Below are 25678 nucleotides of genomic sequence, written 5' to 3'. Positions count from 1 at the left end.
GTTCCTGGAATGCATTGCTGGGGATGAAAGCTGGTACAATAAGGACATTTAAGAGACTCTTAGAAAGGCACACGGATGAAATAAAAATAGAAGGTTACAAGGAAGGAGGGTTTAGTTTGTTTTGGTAGAAATATGAGTTAGTACAACATCAAGGGCTGAAGGGCCTGTACTGTGCTATAATGTTCTATGTTCAGAGCGACTGGCTCACCCACTGTGTCATTAGTGGCACTGAGCTGGGGGGCAGTGTTGTTAAATCAGACCTTTGTTCATTTTTACACACTCATCGCACTCAGCAAAGTGTTGCTTTATTTGTTCCTCTTCATTCAGAACCCGAATTTATCGTCAGACACATCACAAAATTCACTGTTTTGCAGCGACATCACAGTGTAAATACAGCAATAAATCACATTTCGAAAAGAAATAAATAGTGCAGGAAAAGAGGAGAAAATTAGGTTGTGTCTGTGGTTCATTGATCATTCAGGAATCTGGTGGCGGAGGGGAAGAAGCCCCTTGTGTCGCTGGGTGCTCGTCTTCAGGCTCCTGTACCTTTTTTCCCTATGGTAGCAGAGTGAAGAGGGCATGGCCTGGGTGGTGGGGGGACTTTGAGGTTAGAGGCTGCTTTTTTAAGACCCTGCATCTTGTAGACATCCTCGATGGAGTGAAGTCTGGGGCCTGTGATATCACAGGCCAAGTTGACAACCCTCTGGAGATTTTTCCTGCCTTGTGTATTGACATCTCCGCACCAGACAGTGAGGCAACCGGCCCAAATTCTCTCCCTCGTCCACCTGTAGATTTTTGCACGAGTATTCAGGAACGTACTGAATGTCCTGAAACACCTCACAAAGTACAGCGACTGATGAGCTGTCTTCATGATTGCATCGACATGGAGGCCCCGAGGACAGATCCTCATTGACACCCAGGAACTTGGTTCTTGACCCTCTCCACTACTGGTCTGTGTTCTCCTGACTTCTTCCTGAAGTCCACAATCAGCTCCTCGGTTTTGCTATTGTAGTGACACCACTCAACAAGCAGACCTAACTCCCTCCTGTACACTTCCTCATTGCCGTCTGCGATTCTGGTGACAACTGTGATATCATTGGAAAATTTGTCAATGGTATATGATTGTGTTGAACTACACAGTCATTGATGTAGAGAGATGTACAGCTAATGCAGCTGTACCATTTGAGCATGGGAGACCAAACACCAGTCCCAAGTGTGTTGAGGGGAACAAGACGGGGATATTTATACACAGTATCAAACACGGGTACCTGGTCATGCCCATTATCTCTAGCAGTTAGCAATACATCAAGTCTTAACCCCATGTCCATACAAGGTCATTAGATTTTCCTTTCCTGGGAAAGGCATTTTACAAATATTTCTCTTCTATCAAAACATCACTCCTGATCAGAGGAATTGCAAGTGTTACCAGTTTCTCAAGTATAAAGGTGATATATTTTAACACAGTTTAACCCATAACTTCAGCATGTGAGCTGTGAGGAAGATTGAGAAGCTGCGGGGTAACTTGGACAGATCACGATAGCAAAGTCTGACGACAGTTGTACCGGTCCTGGATGAGGCTACTCCTTGAGAATTGCAGAGAGTTTGGTCTCGCGATCTGAGGAAGGTCATTCTTGCCACTGAGGGGGTGCAGAGAAGTTTAACCAACAGAGCTTTGGGACAGCAGGACAGATGGATGAAGAAAAACCAGGCTTACACTCAGTGGAAGGAGGATGGATCTCATTAATATGCATGAAACTCCAACAGGAAAGGACGGGTTTGAGAAGGAAGAAAGATCGGCATGCAGGGGAAGTCCAGAACAAAAGGCCACAGTCTAAGGATTAGGAGAAGATACTTTGGGCTGAGATGAGGAGATATCTTCACTGAGTTGTGAATTTGTGGAACCCCCTGCAACAGAAAGTTGTTGGGTCTGGTTCATTAGAGGGCATGATGAGACCTGATGACAATGGATTGTGGTGCAGTTTTGAATGGTTGAATGGCCGGCTCAACATACTCATTCAACGAAAGATATACATCTCATGAAAATGGAAAGTCTCAGAATGGGAGAGCTACAGTGCAGAACTTCTGTATGAGTAAAGTCCCACAGTATACCATCACAAAGTTGCAGTTCCCCAGTGTAACCGAGAGTCTTAATGAGCCACATGGCGTGGCCTTGTTATGTTAGTGAGACACACAGTGTGACTTAGTTATGAGAGTGAATCCCCACAGTGTGAATTTCTTAAGTGAGTGAGTCCTACAGTGCGACCTCATTCTGTGAGTCCCACAGTATGACATTGTTATGTTAGTGTGGTGCGCTGTTAGCCAGAATCAGACACACAAGATAAAGACTGTACAACAGCCTTAAATCCACAAAGACTTCCACAGAGCCAGGCTGGCTGTGGCTGCAGCAACTCTGAGTGAGGCCTCGGGAGGCCGGCGCAGGCTTATATCCCGGAGGGTGATTGACACCCGACCGGATGGGGCTTAATCCATTCAGGCCGAGCGATTGACACCCGGCCAGGTGTTGTCCTGTCCCCTTACACTCCTGCAGGTACAGAGGTTGTCCCCTGCAGTAGGCTGGTGGTGGTATACTCCTGCAGGTCAAAGGATGTTCTCTGCAGTAGGTTGGTGGTGGTACACTCCTGCAGGTACAGATGTTGCCCCCTGCAGTAGGCTGGTGGTGGTACACTCCACAAAGACTTCCACAGAGCTTGGTTGGCTGTGGCTGCAGCATCTCTGAGTGAGGCCTCGGGAGGCCGGCGCAGGCTTATATCCCGGAGAGTGATTGACACCCGACCGGATGGGGCTTAATCCATTCAGGCTGACTGATTGACACCCGGCCAGGTGTTGTCCTGTCCCCTTACACTCTTGCAGGTACAGAGGTTGCCCCCTGCAGTAGGCAGGTGGTGGTACAGTCCTACATGTATAGAGGTTGTCCCCTGCAGTAGGTGGGTGGTGGTACACTCCAGCAAGTACAGAGGTTGTCCCCTGCAGTAGGCTGGTGGTGGGACACACCTACAGGTACAGAGGTTGGCCCCTGCAGTAGGCTCGTGGTGGTACACTCCTGCAGGTACAGATGTTGTCCCCTGCAGTAGGCTTGTGGTAGTACACTGAAGGTACAGAGGTTGCCCCTGCAGTAGGCTGTTGGTACACTCCTGCAGGTACAGAGGTTGCCCCCTTCAGTATGCTGGTGGAGGTACACTCCTGCAGGTACAGAGGTTGTCCCCTGCAGTAGGCTGGTGGTACACTCCTGCTGGTACAGAGGTTGTCCCCTGCAGTAGGCTGGTGGTGGTATACTCCTGCAGGTCAAAGGTTGTTCTCTGCAGTAGGTTGGTGGTGGTACCCTTCTGGAGGTACAGAGGTTGTGCCCAGCAGTAGTCTGGTGGTGGTACACTCCTGCAGGTACAGAGGTTGTCCCCTGCAGTAGGCTGGTGGTGGTACACTCCTGCATGTATGGAGGTTGTCCTCTGCAGTAGGCTGGTGGTGGTACCCTCCTGCAGGTACAGAGGTTATCCCCTGCACTAGGCTGGTGGTGGTACAATCCTGCAGTAACAGAGGTTTCCTCGTGCAGTAGGCTGGTGGTGGTACACTCCTGCAGGTACAGAGGATGCTCCCTGCAGTAGGCTGGTGGTGACACACTCCTGCAGGTACAGAGGTTTCCCCCTGCAGTTGGCTGGTGGTGGTACACTCCTGCAGGTACAGAGGTTGTCCCCTGCAGTAGGCTGGTGGTGGGACACACCTACAGGTACAGAGGTTGGCCCCTGCAGTAGGCTCGTGGTGGTACACACCTGTAGGTACAGAGGTTGTCCCCTACAGTAGGCTGGTGGTGGTACACACCTGCAGATACAGATATTGTCCCCTGCAGTGTGCTGGTGGTGGTACACTCCTGCAGTTACAGAGGATTCCTCGTGCAGTAGGCTGGTGGTGGTACACTCCTGCTTGTATAGAGGTTGTCCCTTCCAGTAGGCTGGTGGTGGTACACACCTGCAGGTACAGATGTTGACCCCTGCAGTGGGATGGTTGTGGTACACTCCTGCAGTTACAGATATTGTCCCCTGCATTAGGCTTGTGGTAATACACTGAAGGTACCGAGGTTGCCCCCTGCAGTAGGCTGGTGGTACACTCTAGCAGGTACAGAGGTTGTCCCCTGCAGTAGGCTTGTGGTAGTACATCGAAGGTACAGACGTTGCCCCCTGCAGTAGGCTGGTGGAACACTCCTGCAGGTACAGAGGTTGTCCCCTGCAGTAGGCTGCTGGTAGTACACTACTGCAGGTACACAGGTTGCCCTCTTCAGTATGCTGGTCGTGGAACACTCCTGCAGGTATAAAGATTGCCCCCTGCACTAGGCTGTTGGTGGCACACTCCTGCAGGTACAGAGGTTTCCCTCTGCAGTAGACTGGTGGTGGTACACTCCTGCAGGTACAGAGGCTGTCCCCTTCAGTAGGCTGGTGGTGGTACACTACAAAGGTACAGAGGTTGTCCACTGCAGTAGGCTGGTGGTACACTCCTGCAGGTACAGAGATTGCCCCCTGTACTAGGCTGGTGGTGGTACACTCCTGCAGGTACAGATGTTGTCCCATGCAGTAGGGTGGTGGTGGTACACTCCTGCAGCTTATGAGGTTGCCCCCTGCAGTAGACTGGAGGTGGTACACTCCTGCAGGTACAGAGGATTCCCCCTGCGGTAGTCTGATGGTACAATCCTATATTTACAAAGGTTTCCCCCTGCAGTAGGCTGGTGGTGGTACAGTTCTGCAGGTACAGAGGTTGTCCCCTGCAGTAGGCTGCTGGTGGTACACTCCTGCAGGTACAGAGGTTGTCCCCTGCAGTAGGCTGCTGGTGGTACACTCCTGCTGGTACAGAGGTTGCCCCCTGTAGTAGGTTCGTGGTGGTACACTCCTGCATGTACAGAGGTTGTCCCTTCCAGTAGGCTGGTGGTGGTACACTCCTGCATGTACAGAGGTTGTCCCTTCCAGTAGGCTGGTGGTGGTACACACCTGCAGGTACAGAGGTTGTCCCCTGCATTAGGCTGGTGGTGGTACACTCCTGCAGGTGCAGATTTTGCCCCCTGCAGTAGACTGGTGGTGGTTCCTTCCTGCACGTACAGAGATTGCCCCCTGCAGTAGGCAAGTGTTGGTATACTCCTGCTGGTACAGAGGTTGTCCCCTGCAGTAGGCTGGTGGTCTTACACTCCTGCAGGTACAGAGGTTTCCCCCTGCAGTAGGCTGGTCGTGGTACACTCCTGCAGGTACAGAGGTTGTTCCCTGCAGTAGGCTGGTGGTGTTACACTCCTGCAGGTACAGAGGTTGTCCCCAGCAGTAGGCTGGTGGTGGTACACTCCTGCAGGTACAGATGTTGCCCTCTTCAGAAGACTGGTGGTGGTACACTCCTGCAGGTACAGAGGATGCTCCCTGCAGTAGGCTGGTGGTGACACACTCCTGCAGGTACAGAGGTTGCCCCCTGCAGTTGACTGGTGGTGTTACACTCCTGCAGGTACAGAGGTTGTCCCCTGCAGTAGGCTGGTGGTGGGACACACCTACAGGTACAGAGGTTGGCCCCTGCAGTAGGCTCATGGTGGTACACACCTGCAGGTACAGAGGTTGTCCCCTGCAGTAGGCTGGTGGTGGTACACACCTGCAGGTACAGATATTGTCCCCTGCAGTGTGCTGGTGGTGGTACACTCCTGCAGTTACAGAGCATTCCTCGTGCAGTAGGCTGGTGATGACACACTCCTGCAGATGCAGAGGTTTCCCTCTGCAGTAGAGTGGTGGTGGAACACTCCTGCAGGTACAGATGTTTCCCTCTTCAGTAGACTGGTGGTGGTACACTCCTGCAGGTACAGAGGATGCTCCCTGCAGTAGGCTGGTGGTGACACACTCTTGCAGGTACAGAGGTTGCCCCCTGCAGTTGGCTGGTGGTGGTACACTCCTGCAGGTACGGAGGTTGTCCCCTGCAGTAGGCTGGTGGTGGGACACACCTACAGGTACAGAGGTTGGCCCCTGCAGTAGGCTCGTGGTGGTACACACCTGCAGGTACACAGGTTGCCCTCTTCAGTATGCTGGTCGTGGAACACTCCTGCAGGTATAAAGGTTGCCCCCTGCACTAGGCTGTTGGTGGCACACTCCTGCAGGTACAGAGTTTTCCCTCTGCAGTAGACTGGTGGTGGTACACTCCTGCAGGTACAGAGGCTGTCCCCTTCAGTAGGCTGGTGGTGGTACACTACAAAGGTACAGAGGTTGTCCACTGCAGTAGGCTGGTGGTACACTCCTGCAGGTACAGAGATTGCCCCCTGTACTAGGCTGGTGGTGGTACACTCCTGCAGGTACAGATGTTGCCCCATGCAGTAGGGTGGTGGTGGTACACTCCTGCAGCTTATGAGGTAGCCCCCTGCAATAGACTGGAGGTGGTACACTCCTGCAGGTACAGATGATTCCCCCTGCGGTAGTCTGATGGTACAATCCTATATTTACAAAGGTTTCCCTCTGCAGTAGGCTGGTGGTGGTACAGTTCTGCAGGTACAGAGGTTGTCCCCTGCAGTAGGCTGCTGGTGGTACACTTCTGCAGGTACAGAGGTTGGCCCTGCAGTAGGCTGGTTGTGGTACACTTCTGTAGGTACAGAGGTTGCCCCCTGTAGTAGGTTCGTGGTGGTACACTCCTGCATATACAGAGGTTGTCCCTTCCAGTAGGCTGGTGGTGGTACACACCTGCAGGTGCAGATTTTGCCCCCTGCAGTAGACTGGTGGTGGTTCCTTCCTGCACGTACAGAGCTTGCCCCCTGCAGTAGGCAAGTGTTGGTAAACTCCTGCTGGTACAGAGCTTGGCCCCTAGCAGTAGGCTGGTGGTGGTACACTCCTGCAGGTCCAGAGGTTGTCCCCTACAGTAGGCTGCTGGTGGTACACTACTGCAGGTACAGAGGTTGTCCCCTGCAGAAGGCTAGTGGTACACTCCGGCAGGTACAGTGGCTGTCCCCTTCAGTAGGCTGGTGGTGGTACACTCCTGCAGGTACAGATGTTGCCCTCTTCAGTAGACTGGTGGTGGTACACTCCTGCAGGTACAGAGGATGCTCCCTGCAGTAGGCTGGTGGTGACACACTCTTGCAGGTACAGAGGTTGCCCCCTGCAGTTGGCTGGTGGTGGTACACTCCTGCTTGTACAGAGGTTGTCCCTTCCAGTAGGCTGGTGGTGGTACAGTCCAGCAGGTACAGACGTTGTCCCCTGCAGTAGGCTGTTGGTGGTACACACCTGCAGTTCCAGAGGTTGGCCCTGCAGTAGGCTGGCGGTAGTGCCCTCCTGCAGTTACAGAGGTTGTCCCCTGCAGTAGGCTGGTTGTGGTACACTTCTGTAGGTACAGAGGTTGTCCCCTGCAGTAGGCACGTGGTGGTACACTCCTGCAGGTATAGAGGTTTTCCACTGGAGGAGGCTGGTGCTACACTCCTGCAGGTACAGAGGTTGCCCCTGCACTAGGCTGGTGGTGGTACACTCCTGCAGATACAGACGTTGCCCCTGCAGTAGCCTGTTGGTGGTACACTCCAGCAGGTACAGAGGTTGCCCCCTGCAGTTGGCTGGTGGTGGTACACTCCTGCTTGTACAGAGGTTGTCCCTTCCAGTAGGCTGTTGGTAGTACAGTCCAGCAGGTACAGAAGTTGTCCCCTGCAGTAGGCTGGTGGTGGTACACACCTGCAGGTACAGATATTGTCCCCTGCAGTGTGCTGGTGGTGGTACACTCCTGCAGGTACAGAGGTTTCCCCCTGCAGTACGTTTGTGGTGGTACACTCCTGCTTGTACAGAGCATGTCCATTCCAGTAGGCTGGTGGTGGTACAGTCCAGCAGGTACAGAGGTTGTCCCCTGCAGTAGGAATGTGGTAGTACACCGAAGGTACAGACGTTGCCCCCTGCAGTAGGCTGTTGGTGGTACACACCTGCAGTTCCAGAGGTTGGCCCTGCAGTAGGCTGGCGGTAGTGCCCTCCTGCAGTTACAGAGGTTGTCCCCTGCAGTAGGCTGGTTGTGGTACACTTCTGTAGGTACAGAGGTTGCCCCCTGCAGTAGGCTTGTCGTCGTAAAATCCAGCAGGTACAGAGGTTTCCCCCTGCAGTAGGCTTGTGGTGGTACAATCCTGCAGGTACAGAGGTTGCCCCCTGCAGTTGGCTGGTGTTGGTACACTCCTGCTTGTACAGAGGTTGTCCCTTCCAGTAGGCTGTTGGTAGTACGGTCCAGCAGGTACAGAAGTTGTCCCCTGCAGTAGGCTGGTGGTGGTACACACCTGCAGGTACAGATATTGTCCCCTGCAGTGTGCTGGTGGTGGTACACTCCTGCAGGTACAGAGGTTTCCCCCTGCAGTACGTTTGTGGTGGTACACTCCTGCTTGTACAGAGCATGTCCCTTCCAGTAGGCTGGTGGTGGTACAGTCCAGCAGGTACAGAGGTTGTCCCCTGCAGTAGGAATGTGGTAGTACACCGAAGGTACAGACGTTGCCCCCTGCAGTAGGCTGGTGGTGGTAAAATCCTGCAGGTACAGAGGTTGTCCCCTGCAGTAGGCTGCTGGTAGTACACTCCTGCAGGTACAGAGGTTTCCCTCTGAAGTAGCTTGGTGGTGGTACACTCCTGCAGGTACAGAGGCTGTCCCCTTCAGTAGGTTGGTAGTGGTACACTACTGCAGGTACAGAGGTTGCCCCCTGTACTAGGCTGGTGGTGGTACACTCCTGCAGGTACAGATGTTGCCCTCTTCAGTAGACTGGTGGTGGTACACTCCTGCAGGTACAGAGGATGCTCCCTGCAGTAGGCTGGTGGTGACACACTCCTGCAGGTACAGAGGTTGCCACCTGCAGTAGGCCGGTGGTACACTCCTGCAGGTAGAGAGGTTTCCCCCTGCAGTAGGCTGATGGTTGTACACTACTGCAGGTACACAGGTTGTCCACTGCAGTAGGCTGGTGGTACACTCCTGCAGGTACAGAGGTTGCCCCCTGCAGTAGGCTGGTGGTGGTACACTCCTGCAGGTACAGAGGTTATCCCCTGCAGTAGGCTGGTGGTGCTACACAACTGCAGGTACAGAGGTTGGCCGCTGCAGTAGGCTCGTGGTGGTACACACCTGCAGGTACAGTGGTTGCCCCTGCAGTAGGCTGGTCGTGGTACACACCTGCAGGTACAGATGTTGACCCCTGCAGTGGGCTGGTGGTGGTACACTCCTGCAGGTACAGAGGTTGCCCCATGCAGTAGGTTCGTGGTGGTACACTCCTGCAGGTACAGAGGTTGCCCCATGCAGTAGGTTCGTGGTGGTACACTCCTGCATGTACTGAGGTTGTCCCTTCCAGTAGGCTGGTGGTGGTACACACCTGCAGGAACAGAAGTTGTCCCCTGCATTAGGCTTGTGGTAATACACTGAAGGTACAGAGGTTGCCCCCTGCAGTAAGCTGGTTGTACACTCCAGCAGGTACAGAGGTTGCCTCCTGCAGTGGGCTCGTGGTGGTAAAATCCTGCTGGTGAAGAGGTTTTCCCGTGCAGTAGTCTGGTGGTGGTACAATCCAGCAGGTACAGAGGTTGTCCCCTGCAGTAGGCTTGTGGTAGTACACTGAAGATACAGAGGTTGCCCCCTGCAGTAGGCTGGTGGTACACTCCTGCAGGTACAGAGGTTGTCCCCTGCTGTAGGCTGCTGGTAGTATACTACTGGAGGTACACAGGTTGCCCTCTTCAGTATGCTGGTCGTGGAACACTCCTGCAGGTATAAAGGTTGCCCTCTGCAGTAGGCTGTTGGTGGTACACTCATGCAGGTACAGAGGTTGTCGCCTTCAGTAGTCTGGTGATGGTACACTCATGCAGCTACAGAGGTTATCCCCTGCAGTAAGCTGGTGGTACTCTATTGCAGGTACAGAGGTTGTCTCCTGCAGTATGCTGGTCGTGGAACACTCCTGCAGGTATAGAAGTTTCCCCCTACAGTAGGCTGGTGGTGGTACACTCCTGCAGGTACAGAGGTTGTCCCCTGCAGTAGGCTGGTTGTACACTCCTGCAGGTACAGAGGATTTCCCCTGCAGTAGGCTGGTGTTGGTAAACTCCTGCAGGTACAGATGTTGTCCTCTGCAGTAGGCAGGAGGTGGTACACTCCTGCAGGTACAGAGGTTGTCCCCTGCAGTAGGCTGTTGGTGGTACACACCTGCAGGTACAGAGGTTGTCCCCTGCAGTAGGCATTTGGTGGAACACACCTTCAGGTACAGAGGTTGGCCCCTGCAGTAGGCTCTTGATGGTACACTCCTGTAGGTACAGAGGTTGCCCCCTGCAGTAGGTTCATGGTAGTACACTCCTGCAGGTACAGATGTTGCCCCATGCAATGGGCTGGTGGTGGTACACTCCTGCAGGTACAGAGGTTGCCCCATGCAGTAGGTTCGTGGTGGTACACTCCTGCATGTACTGAGGTTGTCCCTTCCAGTAGGCTGGTGGTGGTACACACCTGCAGGAACAGAAGTTGTCCCCTGCATTAGGCTTGTGCTAATACACTGAAGGTACAGAGGTTGCCCCCTGCAGTAAGCTGGTTGTACACTCCAGCAGGTACAGAGGTTGCCTCCTGCAGTGGGCTCGTGGTGGTAAAATCCTGCTGGTGAAGAGGTTGTCCCGTGCAGTAGTCTGTTGGTGGTACACTCCTGCAGGTACAGAGTTTTCCCTCTGCAGTAGACTGGTGGTGGTACACTCCTGCAGGTACAGAGGCTGTCCCCTTCAGTAGGCTGGTGGTGGTACACTACAAAGGTACAGAGGTTGTCCACTGCAGTAGGCTGGTGGTACACTCCTGCAGGTACAGAGATTGCCCCCTGTACTAGGCTGGTGGTGGTACACTCCTGCAGGTACAGATGTTGCCCCATGCAGTAGGGTGGTGGTGGTACACTCCTGCAGCTTATGAGGTAGCCCCCTGCAATAGACTGGAGGTGGTACACTCCTGCAGGTACAGATGATTCCCCCTGCGGTAGTCTGATGGTACAATCCTATATTTACAAAGGTTTCCCTCTGCAGTAGGCTGGTGGTGGTACAGTTCTGCAGGTACAGAGGTTGTCCCCTGCAGTAGGCTGCTGGTGGTACACTTCTGCAGGTACAGAGGTTGGCCCTGCAGTAGGCTGGTTGTGGTACACTTCTGTAGGTACAGAGGTTGCCCCCTGTAGTAGGTTCGTGGTGGTACACTCCTGCATATACAGAGGTTGTCCCTTCCAGTAGGCTGGTGGTGGTACACACCTGCAGGTGCAGATTTTGCCCCCTGCAGTAGACTGGTGGTGGTTCCTTCCTGCACGTACAGAGCTTGCCCCCTGCAGTAGGCAAGTGTTGGTAAACTCCTGCTGGTACAGAGCTTGGCCCCTAGCAGTAGGCTGGTGGTGGTACACTCCTGCAGGTCCAGAGGTTGTCCCCTACAGTAGGCTGCTGGTGGTACACTACTGCAGGTACAGAGGTTGTCCCCTGCAGAAGGCTAGTGGTACACTCCGGCAGGTACAGTGGCTGTCCCCTTCAGTAGGCTGGTGGTGGTACACTCCTGCAGGTACAGATGTTGCCCTCTTCAGTAGACTGGTGGTGGTACACTCCTGCAGGTACAGAGGATGCTCCCTGCAGTAGGCTGGTGGTGACACACTCTTGCAGGTACAGAGGTTGCCCCCTGCAGTTGGCTGGTGGTGGTACACTCCTGCTTGTACAGAGGTTGTCCCTTCCAGTAGGCTGGTGGTGGTACAGTCCAGCAGGTACAGACGTTGTCCCCTGCAGTAGGCTGTTGGTGGTACACACCTGCAGTTCCAGAGGTTGGCCCTGCAGTAGGCTGGCGGTAGTGCCCTCCTGCAGTTACAGAGGTTGTCCCCTGCAGTAGGCTGGTTGTGGTACACTTCTGTAGGTACAGAGGTTGTCCCCTGCAGTAGGCACGTGGTGGTACACTCCTGCAGGTATAGAGGTTTTCCACTGGAGGAGGCTGGTGCTACACTCCTGCAGGTACAGAGGTTGCCCCTGCACTAGGCTGGTGGTGGTACACTCCTGCAGATACAGACGTTGCCCCTGCAGTAGCCTGTTGGTGGTACACTCCAGCAGGTACAGAGGTTGCCCCCTGCAGTTGGCTGGTGGTGGTACACTCCTGCTTGTACAGAGGTTGTCCCTTCCAGTAGGCTGTTGGTAGTACAGTCCAGCAGGTACAGAAGTTGTCCCCTGCAGTAGGCTGGTGGTGGTACACACCTGCAGGTACAGATATTGTCCCCTGCAGTGTGCTGGTGGTGGTACACTCCTGCAGGTACAGAGGTTTCCCCCTGCAGTACGTTTGTGGTGGTACACTCCTGCTTGTACAGAGCATGTCCATTCCAGTAGGCTGGTGGTGGTACAGTCCAGCAGGTACAGAGGTTGTCCCCTGCAGTAGGAATGTGGTAGTACACCGAAGGTACAGACGTTGCCCCCTGCAGTAGGCTGTTGGTGGTACACACCTGCAGTTCCAGAGGTTGGCCCTGCAGTAGGCTGGCGGTAGTGCCCTCCTGCAGTTACAGAGGTTGTCCCCTGCAGTAGGCTGGTTGTGGTACACTTCTGTAGGTACAGAGGTTGCCCCCTGCAGTAGGCTTGTCGTCGTAAAATCCAGCAGGTACAGAGGTTTCCCCCTGCAGTAGGCTTGTGGTGGTACAATCCTGCAGGTACAGAGGTTGCCCCCTGCAGTTGGCTGGTGTTGGTACACTCCTGCTTGTACAGAGGTTGTCCCTTCCAGTAGGCTGTTGGTAGTACGGTCCAGCAGGTACAGAAGTTGTCCCCTGCAGTAGGCTGGTGGTGGTACACACCTGCAGGTACAGATATTGTCCCCTGCAGTGTGCTGGTGGTGGTACACTCCTGCAGGTACAGAGGTTTCCCCCTGCAGTACGTTTGTGGTGGTACACTCCTGCTTGTACAGAGCATGTCCCTTCCAGTAGGCTGGTGGTGGTACAGTCCAGCAGGTACAGAGGTTGTCCCCTGCAGTAGGAATGTGGTAGTACACCGAAGGTACAGACGTTGCCCCCTGCAGTAGGCTGGTGGTGGTAAAATCCTGCAGGTACAGAGGTTGTCCCCTGCAGTAGGCTGCTGGTAGTACACTCCTGCAGGTACAGAGGTTTCCCTCTGAAGTAGCTTGGTGGTGGTACACTCCTGCAGGTACAGAGGCTGTCCCCTTCAGTAGGTTGGTAGTGGTACACTACTGCAGGTACAGAGGTTGCCCCCTGTACTAGGCTGGTGGTGGTACACTCCTGCAGGTACAGATGTTGCCCTCTTCAGTAGACTGGTGGTGGTACACTCCTGCAGGTACAGAGGATGCTCCCTGCAGTAGGCTGGTGGTGACACACTCCTGCAGGTACAGAGGTTGCCACCTGCAGTAGGCCGGTGGTACACTCCTGCAGGTAGAGAGGTTTCCCCCTGCAGTAGGCTGATGGTTGTACACTACTGCAGGTACACAGGTTGTCCACTGCAGTAGGCTGGTGGTACACTCCTGCAGGTACAGAGGTTGCCCCCTGCAGTAGGCTGGTGGTGGTACACTCCTGCAGGTACAGAGGTTATCCCCTGCAGTAGGCTGGTGGTGCTACACAACTGCAGGTACAGAGGTTGGCCGCTGCAGTAGGCTCGTGGTGGTACACACCTGCAGGTACAGTGGTTGCCCCTGCAGTAGGCTGGTCGTGGTACACACCTGCAGGTACAGATGTTGACCCCTGCAGTGGGCTGGTGGTGGTACACTCCTGCAGGTACAGAGGTTGCCCCATGCAGTAGGTTCGTGGTGGTACACTCCTGCAGGTACAGAGGTTGCCCCATGCAGTAGGTTCGTGGTGGTACACTCCTGCATGTACTGAGGTTGTCCCTTCCAGTAGGCTGGTGGTGGTACACACCTGCAGGAACAGAAGTTGTCCCCTGCATTAGGCTTGTGGTAATACACTGAAGGTACAGAGGTTGCCCCCTGCAGTAAGCTGGTTGTACACTCCAGCAGGTACAGAGGTTGCCTCCTGCAGTGGGCTCGTGGTGGTAAAATCCTGCTGGTGAAGAGGTTTTCCCGTGCAGTAGTCTGGTGGTGGTACAATCCAGCAGGTACAGAGGTTGTCCCCTGCAGTAGGCTTGTGGTAGTACACTGAAGATACAGAGGTTGCCCCCTGCAGTAGGCTGGTGGTACACTCCTGCAGGTACAGAGGTTGTCCCCTGCTGTAGGCTGCTGGTAGTATACTACTGGAGGTACACAGGTTGCCCTCTTCAGTATGCTGGTCGTGGAACACTCCTGCAGGTATAAAGGTTGCCCTCTGCAGTAGGCTGTTGGTGGTACACTCATGCAGGTACAGAGGTTGTCGCCTTCAGTAGTCTGGTGATGGTACACTCATGCAGCTACAGAGGTTATCCCCTGCAGTAAGCTGGTGGTACTCTATTGCAGGTACAGAGGTTGTCTCCTGCAGTATGCTGGTCGTGGAACACTCCTGCAGGTATAGAAGTTTCCCCCTACAGTAGGCTGGTGGTGGTACACTCCTGCAGGTACAGAGGTTGTCCCCTGCAGTAGGCTGGTTGTACACTCCTGCAGGTACAGAGGATTTCCCCTGCAGTAGGCTGGTGTTGGTAAACTCCTGCAGGTACAGATGTTGTCCTCTGCAGTAGGCAGGAGGTGGTACACTCCTGCAGGTACAGAGGTTGTCCCCTGCAGTAGGCTGTTGGTGGTACACACCTGCAGGTACAGAGGTTGTCCCCTGCAGTAGGCATTTGGTGGAACACACCTTCAGGTACAGAGGTTGGCCCCTGCAGTAGGCTCTTGATGGTACACTCCTGTAGGTACAGAGGTTGCCCCCTGCAGTAGGTTCATGGTAGTACACTCCTGCAGGTACAGATGTTGCCCCATGCAATGGGCTGGTGGTGGTACACTCCTGCAGGTACAGAGGTTGCCCCATGCAGTAGGTTCGTGGTGGTACACTCCTGCATGTACTGAGGTTGTCCCTTCCAGTAGGCTGGTGGTGGTACACACCTGCAGGAACAGAAGTTGTCCCCTGCATTAGGCTTGTGCTAATACACTGAAGGTACAGAGGTTGCCCCCTGCAGTAAGCTGGTTGTACACTCCAGCAGGTACAGAGGTTGCCTCCTGCAGTGGGCTCGTGGTGGTAAAATCCTGCTGGTGAAGAGGTTGTCCCGTGCAGTAGTCTGTTGGTGGTACAGTCCAGCAGGTACAGAGGTTGTCCCCTACAGTAGGCTTGTGGTAGTACACTGAAGGGACAGAGGTTGCCCCCTGAAGTAGGCTGGTGGTGCAGTCCAGCAGGTACAGAGGTTGTCCCCTGCAGTAGTCTGGTGATAGTACACTCGTGCAGGTACAGAGGTTGTATCCTGCAGTATGCTGGTCGTGGAATGTGACCTTGTTATGTGAGTGAGTTCCACTGTGTGACCTTGTGATGTGAGTGAGTTCCACTGTGTGACCTTGTTATTTGAGTGAGTTCCACTGTGTGACCTTGTTATTTGAGTGAGTTCCACAGTGTGACCTTGTGATGTGAGTGAGTTCCACAGTGTGACCTTGTTATGTGAGTGAGTTCCACAGTGTGACCTTGTTATTTGAGTGAGTTCCACTGTGTGACCTTGTTATTTGAGTGAGTTCCACTGTGTGACCTTGTGATGTGAGTGAGTTCCACTGTGTGACCTTGTGATGTGAGTGAGTTCCACAGTGTGACCTTGTGATGTGAGTGAGTTCCACAGTGTGACCTTGTTATTTGAGTGAGTTCCACTGTGTGACCTTGTTATTTGAGTGAGTTCCACAGTGTGACCTTGTTATGTGAGTGAGTTCCACAGTGTGACCTTGTGATGTGAGTGAGTTCCACTGTGTGACCTTGTGATGTGAGTGAGTTCCACAGTGTGACCTTGTTATTTGAGTGAGTTCCACTGTGTGACCTTGTTATTTGAGTGAGTTCCACAGTGTGACCTTGTGATGTGAGTGAGTTCCACAGTGTGACCTTGTTATTTGAGTGAGTTCCACTGTGTGACCTTGTTATTTGAGTGAGTTCCACAGTGTGACCTTGTTATGTGAGTGAGTTCCACAGTGTGACCTTGTTATTTGAGTGAGTTCCACTGTGTGACCTTGTTATTTGAGTGAGTTCCACTGTGTGACCTTGTTATGTGAGTGAGTTCCACAGTGTGACCTTGTTATGTGAGTGAGTTCCACAGTGTGACCTTGTTATGTGAGTGAGTTCCACAGTGTGACCTTGTGATGTGAGTGAGTTCCACAGTGTGACCTTGTTATGTGAGTGAGTTCCACAGTGTGACCTTGTGATGTGAGTGAGTTCCACTGTGTGACCTTGTTATGTGAGTGAGTTCCACAGTGTGACCTTGTTATGTGAGTGAGTTCCACTGTGTGACCTTGTTATGTGAGTGAGTTCCACAGTGTGACCTTGTTATGTGAGTGAGTTCCACAGTGTGACCTTGTTATGTGAGTGAATTCCACAGTGTGACCTTGTGATGTGAGTGAGTTCCACAGTGTGACCTTGTTATGTGAGTGAGTTCCACAGTGTGACCTTGTGATGTGAGTGAGTTCCACAGTGTGACCTTGTTATGTGAGTGAGTTCCACTGTGTGACCTTGTGATGTGAGTGAGTTCCACAGTTGACCTTGTTATGTGAGTGAGTTCCACAGTGTGACCTTGTTATGTGAGTGAGTTCCACTGTGTGACCTTGTGATGTGAGTGTGTTCCACAGTGTGACCTTGTTATGTGAGTGAGTTCCACAGTGTGACCTTGTGATGTGAGTGAGTTCCACAGTGTGACCTTGTTATGTGAGTGAGTTCCACAGTTGACCTTGTTATGTGAGTGAGTTCCACAGTGTGACCTTGTTATGTGAGTGAGTTCCACTGTGTGACCTTGTGATGTGAGTGAGTTCCACAGTGTGACCTTGTGATGTGAGTCAGTTCCACAGTGTGACCTTGTGATGTGAGTCAGTTCCACAGTGTGACCTTGTGATGTGAGTCAGTTCCACAGTGTGACCTTGTGATGTGAGTGAGTTCCACAGTGTGACCTTGTGATGTGAGTGAGTTCCACAGTGTGACCTTGTTATGTGAGTGAGTTCCACAGTGTGACCTTGTTATGTGAGTGAGTTCCACAGTGTGACCTTGTTATGTGAGTGAGTTCCACAGTGTGACCTTGTGATGTGAGTTCCACAGTGTGACCTTGTTATGTGAGTGAGTTCCACAGTGTGACCTTGTTATGTGAGTGAGTTCCACAGTGAGACCTTGTTATGTGAGTGAGTTCCACAGTGTGACCTTGTGATGTGAGTGAGTTCCACAGTGTGACCTTGTGATGTGAGTGAGTTCCACAGTGTGACCTTGTGATGTGAGTGAGTTCCACAGTGTGACCTTGTTACGTGAGTGAGTTCCACAGTGTGACCTTGTTATGTGAGTGAGTTCCACAGTGTGACCTTGTTAGGTGAGTGAGTTCCACAGTGTGACCTTGTTATGTGAGTGAGTTCCACAGTGTGACCTTGTGATGTGAGTGAGTTCCACAGTGTGACCTTGTTATGTGAGTGAGTTCCACAGTGTGACCTTGTTATGTGAGTGAGTTCCACAGTGAGACCTTGTTATGTGAGTGAGTTCCACAGTGTGACCTTGTGATGTGAGTGAGTTCCACAGTGTGACCTTGTTATGTGAGTGAGTTCCACAGTGTGACCTTGTTATGTGAGTGAGTTCCACAGTGTGACCTTGTTATGTGAGTGAGTTCCACAGTGAGACCTTGTTATGTGAGTGAGTTCCACAGTGTGACCTTGTTATGTGAGTGAGTTCCACTGTGTGACCTTGTGATGTGAGTGAGTTCCACAGTGTGACCTTGTGATGTGAGTGAGTTCCACAGTGTGACCTTGTTATGTGAGTGAGTTCCACAGTGTGACCTTGTAATGTGAGTGAGTTCCACAGTGTGACCTTGTTATGTGAGTGAGTTCCACAGTGTGACCTTGTTATGTGAGTGAGTTCCACAGTGTGACCTTGTGATGTGAGTGAGTTCCACAGTGTGACCTTGTTATGTGAGTGAGTTCCACAGTGTGACCTTGTTATGTGAGTGAGTTCCACAGTGTGACCTTGTGATGTGAGTGAGTTCCACAGTGTGACCTTGTTATGTGAGTGAGTTCCACTGTGTGACCTTGTTATGTGAGTGAGTTCCACAGTGTGACCTTGTTATGTGAGTGAGTTCCACAGTGTGACCTTGTTATGTGAGTGAGTTCCACAGTGTGACCTTGTTATGTGAGTGAGTTCCACAGTGTGACCTTGTTATGTGAGTGAGTTCCACAGTGTGACCTTGTTATGTGAGTGAGTTCCACAGTGTGACCTTGTTATTTGAGTGAGTTCCACAGTGTGACCTTGTGATGTGAGTGAGTTCCACAGTGTGACCTTGTTATGTGAGTGAGTTCCACTGTGTGACCTTGTTATGTGAGTGAGTTCCACAGTGAGACCTTGTGATGTGAGTGAGTTCCACAGTGTGACCTTGTGATGTGAGTGAGTTCCACTGTGTGACCTTGTGATGTGAGTGAGTTCCACTGTGTGACCTTGTGATGTGAGTGAGTTCCACTGTGTGACCTTGTGATGTGAGTGAGTTCCACTGTGTGACCTTGTGATGTGAGTGAGTTCCACAGTGTGACCTTGTGATGTGAGTGAGTTCCACTGTGTGACCTTGTTACGTGAGTGAGTTCCACAGTGTGACCTTGTTACGTGAATGAGTTCCAAAGTGTGACCTTGTTACGTGAGTGAGTTCCACAGTGTGACCTTGTGATGTGAGTGAGTTCCACAGTGTGACCTTGTGATGTGAGTGAGTTCCACAGTGTGACCTTGTGATGTGAGTGAGTTCCACAGTGTGACCTTGTGATGTGAGTGTGTTCCACAGTGTGACCTTGTCATGTGAGTGAGTTCCACTGTGTGACCTTGTGATGTGAGTGAGTTCCACTGTGTGACCTTGTGATGTGAGTGAGTTCCACTGTGTGACCTTGTGATGTGAGTGAGTTCCACAGTGTGACCTTGTTATGTGAGTGAGTTCCACAGTGTGACCTTGTTATGTGAGTGAGTTCCACAGTGAGACCTTGTTATGTGAGTGAGTTCCAGTGTGTGACCTTGTGATGTGAGTGAGTTCCACAGTGTGACCTTGTGATGTGAGTGAGTTCCACAGTGTGACCTTGTGATGTGAGTGAGTTCCACAGTGTGACCTTGTGATGTGAGTGAGTTCCACAGTGTGACCTTGTGATGTGAGTGAGTTCCACTGTGTGACCTTGTGATGTGAGTGAGTTCCACAGTGTGACCTTGTGATGAGAGTGAGTTCCACAGTGTGACCTTGTTACGTGAGTGAGTTCCACAGTGTGACCTTGTTATGTGAGTGAGTTCCACAGTGAGACCTTGTTATGTGAGTGAGTTCCACAGTGTGACCTTGTGATGTGAGTGAGTTCCACACTGTGACCTTGTAATGTGAGTGAGTTCCACAGTGTGACCTTGTTATGTGAGTGAGTTCCACAGTGTGACCTTGTTATTTGAGTGAGTTCCACAGTGTGACCTTGTGATGTGAGTGAGTTCCACAGTGTGACCTTGTGATGTGAGTGAGTTCCACAGTGTGACCTTGTGATGTGAGTGAGTTCCACAGTGCGACCTTGTGATGTGAGTGAGTTCCACTGTGTGACCTTGTGATGTGAGTGAGTTCCACAGTGTGACCTTGTGATGTGAGTGAGTTCCACAGTGTGACCTTGTGATGTGAGTGAGTTCCACTGTAGTGAGTTCCACTGGGTGACCTTGTGATGTGAGTGAGTTCCACAGTGTGACCTTGTGATGTGAGTGAGTTCCACTGTGTGACCTTGTTATGTGAGTGAGTTCCACAGTGTGACCTTGTGATGTGAGTGAGTTCCACAGTGTGACCTTGTGATGTGAGTGAGTTCCACAGCGTGACCTTGTGATGTGAGTGAGTTCCACAGTGTGACCTTGTGATGTGAGTGAGTTCCACAGTGTGACCTTGTGATGTGAGTGAGTTCCACAGTGTGACCTTGTGATGTGAGTGAGTTCCACAGTGTGACGTTGTGATGTGAGTGAGTTCCACTGTGTGACCTTGTTATGTGAGTGAGTTCCACTGTGTGACATTGTTATGTGAGTGAGTTCCACTGTGTGACCTTGTGATGTGAGTGAGTTCCACTGTGTGACCTTGTGATGTGAGTGAGTTCCACAGTGTGACCTTGTGATGTGAGTGAGTTCCACAGTGTGACCTTGTGATGTGAGTGAGTTCCACAGTGTGACCTTGTGATGTGAGTGAGTTCCACAGTGTGACCTTGTGATGTGAGTGAGTTCCACAGTGTGACCTTGTTATGTGAGTGAGTTCCACAGTGTGACCTTGTTATGTGAGTGAGTTCCACAGTGTGACCTTGTTATGTGAGTGAGTTCCACAGTGTGACCTTGTGATGTGAGTGAGTTCCACAGTGTGACCTTGTGATGTGAGTGAGTTCCACTGTGTGACCTTGTGATGTGAGTGAGTTCCACAGTGTGACCTTGTTATGTGAGTGAGTTCCACAGTGTGACCTTGTGATGTGAGTGAGTTCCACAGTGTGACCTTGTGATGTGAGTGAGTTCCACTGTGTGACCTTGTGATGTGAGTGAGTTCCACTGTGTGACCTTGTGATGTGAGTGAGTTCCACAGTGTGACCATGTTATGTGAGTGAGTTCCACTGTGTGACCTTGTTATGTGAGTGAGTTCCACAGTGTGACCTTGTTATGTGAGTGAGTTCCACAGTGTGACCTTGTTATGTGAGTGAGTTCCACAGTGTGACCTTGTTATGTGAGTGAGTTCCACAGTGTGACCTTGTTATGTGAGTGAGTTCCACAGTGTGACCTTGTTATGTGAGTGAGTTCCACAGTGTGACCTTGTGATGTGAGTGAGTTCCACAGTGTGACCTTGTTACGTGAGTGAGTTCCACAGTGTGACCTTGTTACGTGAGTGAGTTCCACAGTGTGACCTTGTTATGTGAGTGAGTTCCAAAGTGTGACCTTGTGATGTGAGTGAGTTCCACTGTGTGACCTTGTGATGTGAGTGAGTTCCACTGTGTGACCTTGTGATGTGAGTGAGTTCCACAGTGTGACCTTGTGATGTGAGTGAGTTCCACAGTGTGACCTTGTGATGTGAGTGAGTTCCACAGTGTGACCTTGTGATGTGAGTGAGTTCCACAGTGTGACCTTGTTATGTGAGTGAGTTCCACAGTGTGACCTTGTTATGTGAGTGAGTTCCACAGTGTGACCTTGTGATGTGAGTGAGTTCCACAGTGTGACCTTGTCATGTGAGTGAGTTCCACAGTGTGACCTTGTTATGTGAGTGAGTTCCACAGTGTGACCTTGTGATGTGAGTGAGTTCCACAGTGTGACCTTGTGATGTGAGTGAGTTCCACAGTGTGACCTTGTGATGTGAGTGAGTTCCACAGTGTGACCTTGTGATGTGAGTGAGTTCCACAGTGTGATCTTGTGATGTGAGTGAGTTCCAAAGTGTGACCTTGTGATGTGAGTGAGTTCCACAGTGTGACCTTGTTACGTGAGTGAGTTCCACAGTGTGACCTTGTGATGTGAGTGAGTTCCACAGTGTGACCTTGTGATGTGAGTGAGTTCCACAGTGTGACCTTGTTATGTGTGTGAGTTCCACAGTGTGACCTTGTGATGTGAGTGAGTTCCACAGTGTGACCTTGTTATGTGAGTGAGTTCCACAGTGTGACCTTGTTATGTGAGTGAGTTCCACAGTGTGACCTTGTTATGTGAGTGAGTTCCACAGTGTGACCTTGTGATGTGAGTGAGTTCCACAGTGTGACCTTGTGATGTGAGTGAGTTCCACTGTGTGACCTTGTGATGTGAGTGAGTTCCACAGTGTGACCATGTTATGTGAGTGAGTTCCACTGTGTGACCTTGTTATGTGAGTGAGTTCCACAGTGTGACCTTGTGATGTGAGTGAGTTCCACTGTGTGACCTTGTTATGTGAGTGAGTTCCACAGTGTGACCTTGTTATGTGAGTTCGTTCCACAGTGTGACCTTGTTATGTGAGTGAGTTCCACAGTGTGACCTTGTTATGTGAGTGAGTTCCACAGTGTGACCTTGTGATGTGAGTGAGTTCCACTGTGTGACCTTGTGATGTGAGTGAGTTCCACAGTGTGACCTTGTTATGTGAGTGAGTTCCACAGTGTGACCTTGTGATGTGAGTGAGTTCCACAGTGAGACCTTGTTATGTGAGTGAGTTCCACAGTGTGACCTTGTGATGTGAGTGAGTTCCACAGTGTGACCTTGTTATGTGAGTGAGTTCCACAGTGTGACCTTGTGATGTGAGTGAGTTCCACAGTGTGACCTTGTTATGTGAGTGAGTTCCACAGTGAGACCTTGTTATGTGAGTGAGTTCCACAGTGTGACCTTGTTATGTGAGTGTGTTCCACTGTGTGACCTTGTGATGTGAGTGAGTTCCACAGTGTGACCTTGTGATGTGAGTGAGTTCCACAGTGTGACCTTGTTATGTGAGTGAGTTCCACAGTGTGACCTTGTAATGTGAGTGAGTTCCACAGTGTGACCTTGTTATGTGAGTGAGTTCCACAGTGTGACCTTGTTATGTGAGTGAGTTCCACAGTGTGACCTTGTGATGTGAGTGAGTTCCACAGTGTGACCTTGTTATGTGAGTGAGTTCCACAGTGTGACCTTGTTATGTGAGTGAGTTCCACAGTTTGACCTTGTGATGTGAGTGAGTTCCACAGTGTGACCTTGTTATGTGAGTGAGTTCCACTGTGTGACCTTGTTATGTGAGAGAGTTCCACAGTGTGACCTTGTTATTTGAGTGAGTTCCACAGTGTGACCTTGTGATGTGAGTGAGTTCCAAAGTGTGACCTTGTGATGTGAGTGAGTTCCACAGTGTGACCTTGTTACGTGAGTGAGTTCCACAGTGTGACCTTGTGATGTGAGTGAGTTCCACAGTGTGACCTTGTGATGTGAGTGAGTTCCACAGTGTGACCTTGTTATGTGTGTGAGTTCCACAGTGTGACCTTGTGATGTGAGTGAGTTCCACAGTGTGACCTTGTTATGTGAGTGAGTTCCACAGTGTGACCTTGTTATGTGAGTGAGTTCCACAGTGTGACCTTGTTATGTGAGTGAGTTCCACAGTGTGACCTTGTGATGTGAGTGAGTTCCACAGTGTGACCTTGTGATGTGAGTGAGTTCCACTGTGTGACCTTGTGATGTGAGTGAGTTCCACAGTGTGACCATGTTATGTGAGTGAGTTCCACTGTGTGACCTTGTTATGTGAGTGAGTTCCACAGTGTGACCTTGTGATGTGAGTGAGTTCCACTGTGTGACCTTGTTATGTGAGTGAGTTCCACAGTGTGACCTTGTTATGTGAGTTCGTTCCACAGTGTGACCTTGTTATGTGAGTTCGTTCCACAGTGTGACCTTGTTATGTGAGTGAGTTCCACAGTGTGACCTTGTTATGTGAGTGAGTTCCACAGTGTGACCTTGTGATGTGAGTGAGTTCCACTGTGTGACCTTGTGATGTGAGTGAGTTCCACAGTGTGACCTTGTTATGTGAGTGAGTTCCACAGTGTGACCTTGTTATGTGAGTGAGTTCCACAGTGTAACCTTGTGATGTGAGTGAGTTCCACAGTGTGACCTTGTGATGTGAGTGAGTTCCACTGTGTGACCTTGTTATGTGAGTGAGTTCCACAGTGTGACCTTGTGATGTGAGTGAGTTCCACAGTGTGACCTTGTGATGTGAGTGAGTTCCACAGTGTGACCTTGTGATGTGAGTGAGTTCCACAGTGTGACCTTGTGATGTGAGTGAGTTCCACAGTGAGACCTTGTTATGTGAGTGAGTTCCACAGTGTGACCTTGTGATGTGAGTGAGTTCCACAGTGTGACCTTGTTATGTGAGTGAGTTCCACAGTGTGACCTTGTTATGTGAGTGAGTTCCACAGTGTGACCTTGTTATGTGAGTGAGTTCCACAGTGAGACCTTGTTATGTGAGTGAGTTCCACAGTGTGACCTTGTTATGTGAGTGAGTTCCACTGTGTGACCTTGTGATGTGAGTGAGTTCCACAGTGTGACCTTGTGATGTGAGTGAGTTCCACAGTGTGACCTTGTTATGTGAGTGAGTTCCACAGTGTGACCTTGTAATGTGAGTGAGTTCCACAGTGTGACCTTGTTATGTGAGTGAGTTCCACAGTGTGACCTTGTTATGTGAGTGAGTTCCACAGTGTGACCTTGTGATGTGAGTGAGTTCCACAGTGTGACCTTGTTATGTGAGTGAGTTCCACAGTGTGACCTTGTTATGTGAGTGAGTTCCACAGTGTGACCTTGTGATGTGAGTGAGTTCCACAGTGTGACCTTGTTATGTGAGTGAGTTCCACTGTGTGACCTTGTTATGTGAGTGAGTTCCACAGTGTGACCTTGTTGTGTGAGTGAGTTCCACAGTGTGACCTTGTTATGTGAGTGAGTTCCACAGTGTGACCTTGTTATGTGAGTGAGTTCCACAGTGTGACCTTGTTATGTGAGTGAGTTCCACAGTGTGACCTTGTTATTTGAGTGAGTTGCACAGTGTGACCTTGTGATGTGAGTGAGTTCCACAGTGTGACCTTGTTATGTGAGTGAGTTCCACTGTGTGACCTTGTTATGTGAGTGAGTTCCACAGTGAGACCTTGTGATGTGAGTGAGTTCCACAGTGTGACCTTGTGATGTGAGTGAGTTCCACTGTGTGACCTTGTGATGTGAGTGAGTTCCACTGTGTGACCTTGTGATGTGAGTGAGTTCCACTGTGTGACCTTGTGATGTGAGTGAGTTCCACTGTGTGACCTTGTGATGTGAGTGAGTTCCACAGTGTGACCTTGTGATGTGAGTGAGTTCCACTGTGTGACCTTGTTACGTGAGTGAGTTCCACAGTGTGACCTTGTTACGTGAGTGAGTTCCAAAGTGTGACCTTGTTACGTGAATGAGTTCCAAAGTGTGACCTTGTTACGTGAGTGAGTTCCACAGTGTGACCTTGTGATGTGAGTGAGTTCCACAGTGTGACCTTGTGATGTGAATGAGTTCCACAGTGTGACCTTGTGATGTGAGTGAGTTCCACAGTGTGACCTTGTGATGTGAGTGAGTTCCACAGTGTGACCTTGTCATGTGAGTGAGTTCCACTGTGTGACCTTGTGATGTGAGTGAGTTCCACTGTGTGACCTTGTGATGTGAGTGAGTTCCACTGTGTGACCTTGTGATGTGAGTGAGTTCCACAGTGTGACCTTGTTATGTGAGTGAGTTCCACAGTGTGACCTTGTTATGTGAGTGAGTTCCACAGTGAGACCTTGTTATGTGAGTGAGTTCCAGTGTGTGACCTTGTAATGTGAGTGAGTTCCACAGTGTGACCTTGTGATGTGAGTGAGTTCCACAGTGTGACCTTGTGATGTGAGTGAGTTCCACAGTGTGACCTTGTGATGTGAGTGAGTTCCACAGTGTGACCTTGTGATGTGAGTGAGTTCCACTGTGTGACCTTGTGATGTGAGTGAGTTCCACAGTGTGACCTTGTGATGAGAGTGAGTTCCACAGTGTGACCTTGTTACGTGAGTGAGTTCCACAGTGTGACCTTGTTATGTGAGTGAGTTCCACAGTGAGACCTTGTTATGTGAGTGAGTTCCACAGTGTGACCTTGTGATGTGAGTGAGTTCCACACTATGACCTTGTAATGTGAGTGAGTTCCACAGTGTGACCTTGTTATGTGAGTGAGTTCCACAGTGTGAC

At 51.1% G+C, this 25678-nt stretch overlaps 1 protein-coding gene across 2 annotated transcripts in view; it reads left to right on the top strand.

The window, feature by feature from the left end:
• Nucleotides 1-25678, top strand: part of roraa (RAR-related orphan receptor A, paralog a) — a 459616-nt gene that overhangs the window by 303778 nt on the left and 130160 nt on the right. The gene's annotated exons all lie outside the window — the stretch shown is intronic.

Source organism: Narcine bancroftii, chromosome 11, assembly GCF_036971445.1.
Source record: "Narcine bancroftii isolate sNarBan1 chromosome 11, sNarBan1.hap1, whole genome shotgun sequence".
Lineage (NCBI taxonomy): Eukaryota > Metazoa > Chordata > Chondrichthyes > Torpediniformes > Narcinidae > Narcine > Narcine bancroftii.
The sequence above is the reverse complement of the archived record's forward strand: the minus strand, read 5'-3'. Positions and strand labels throughout refer to the sequence as shown.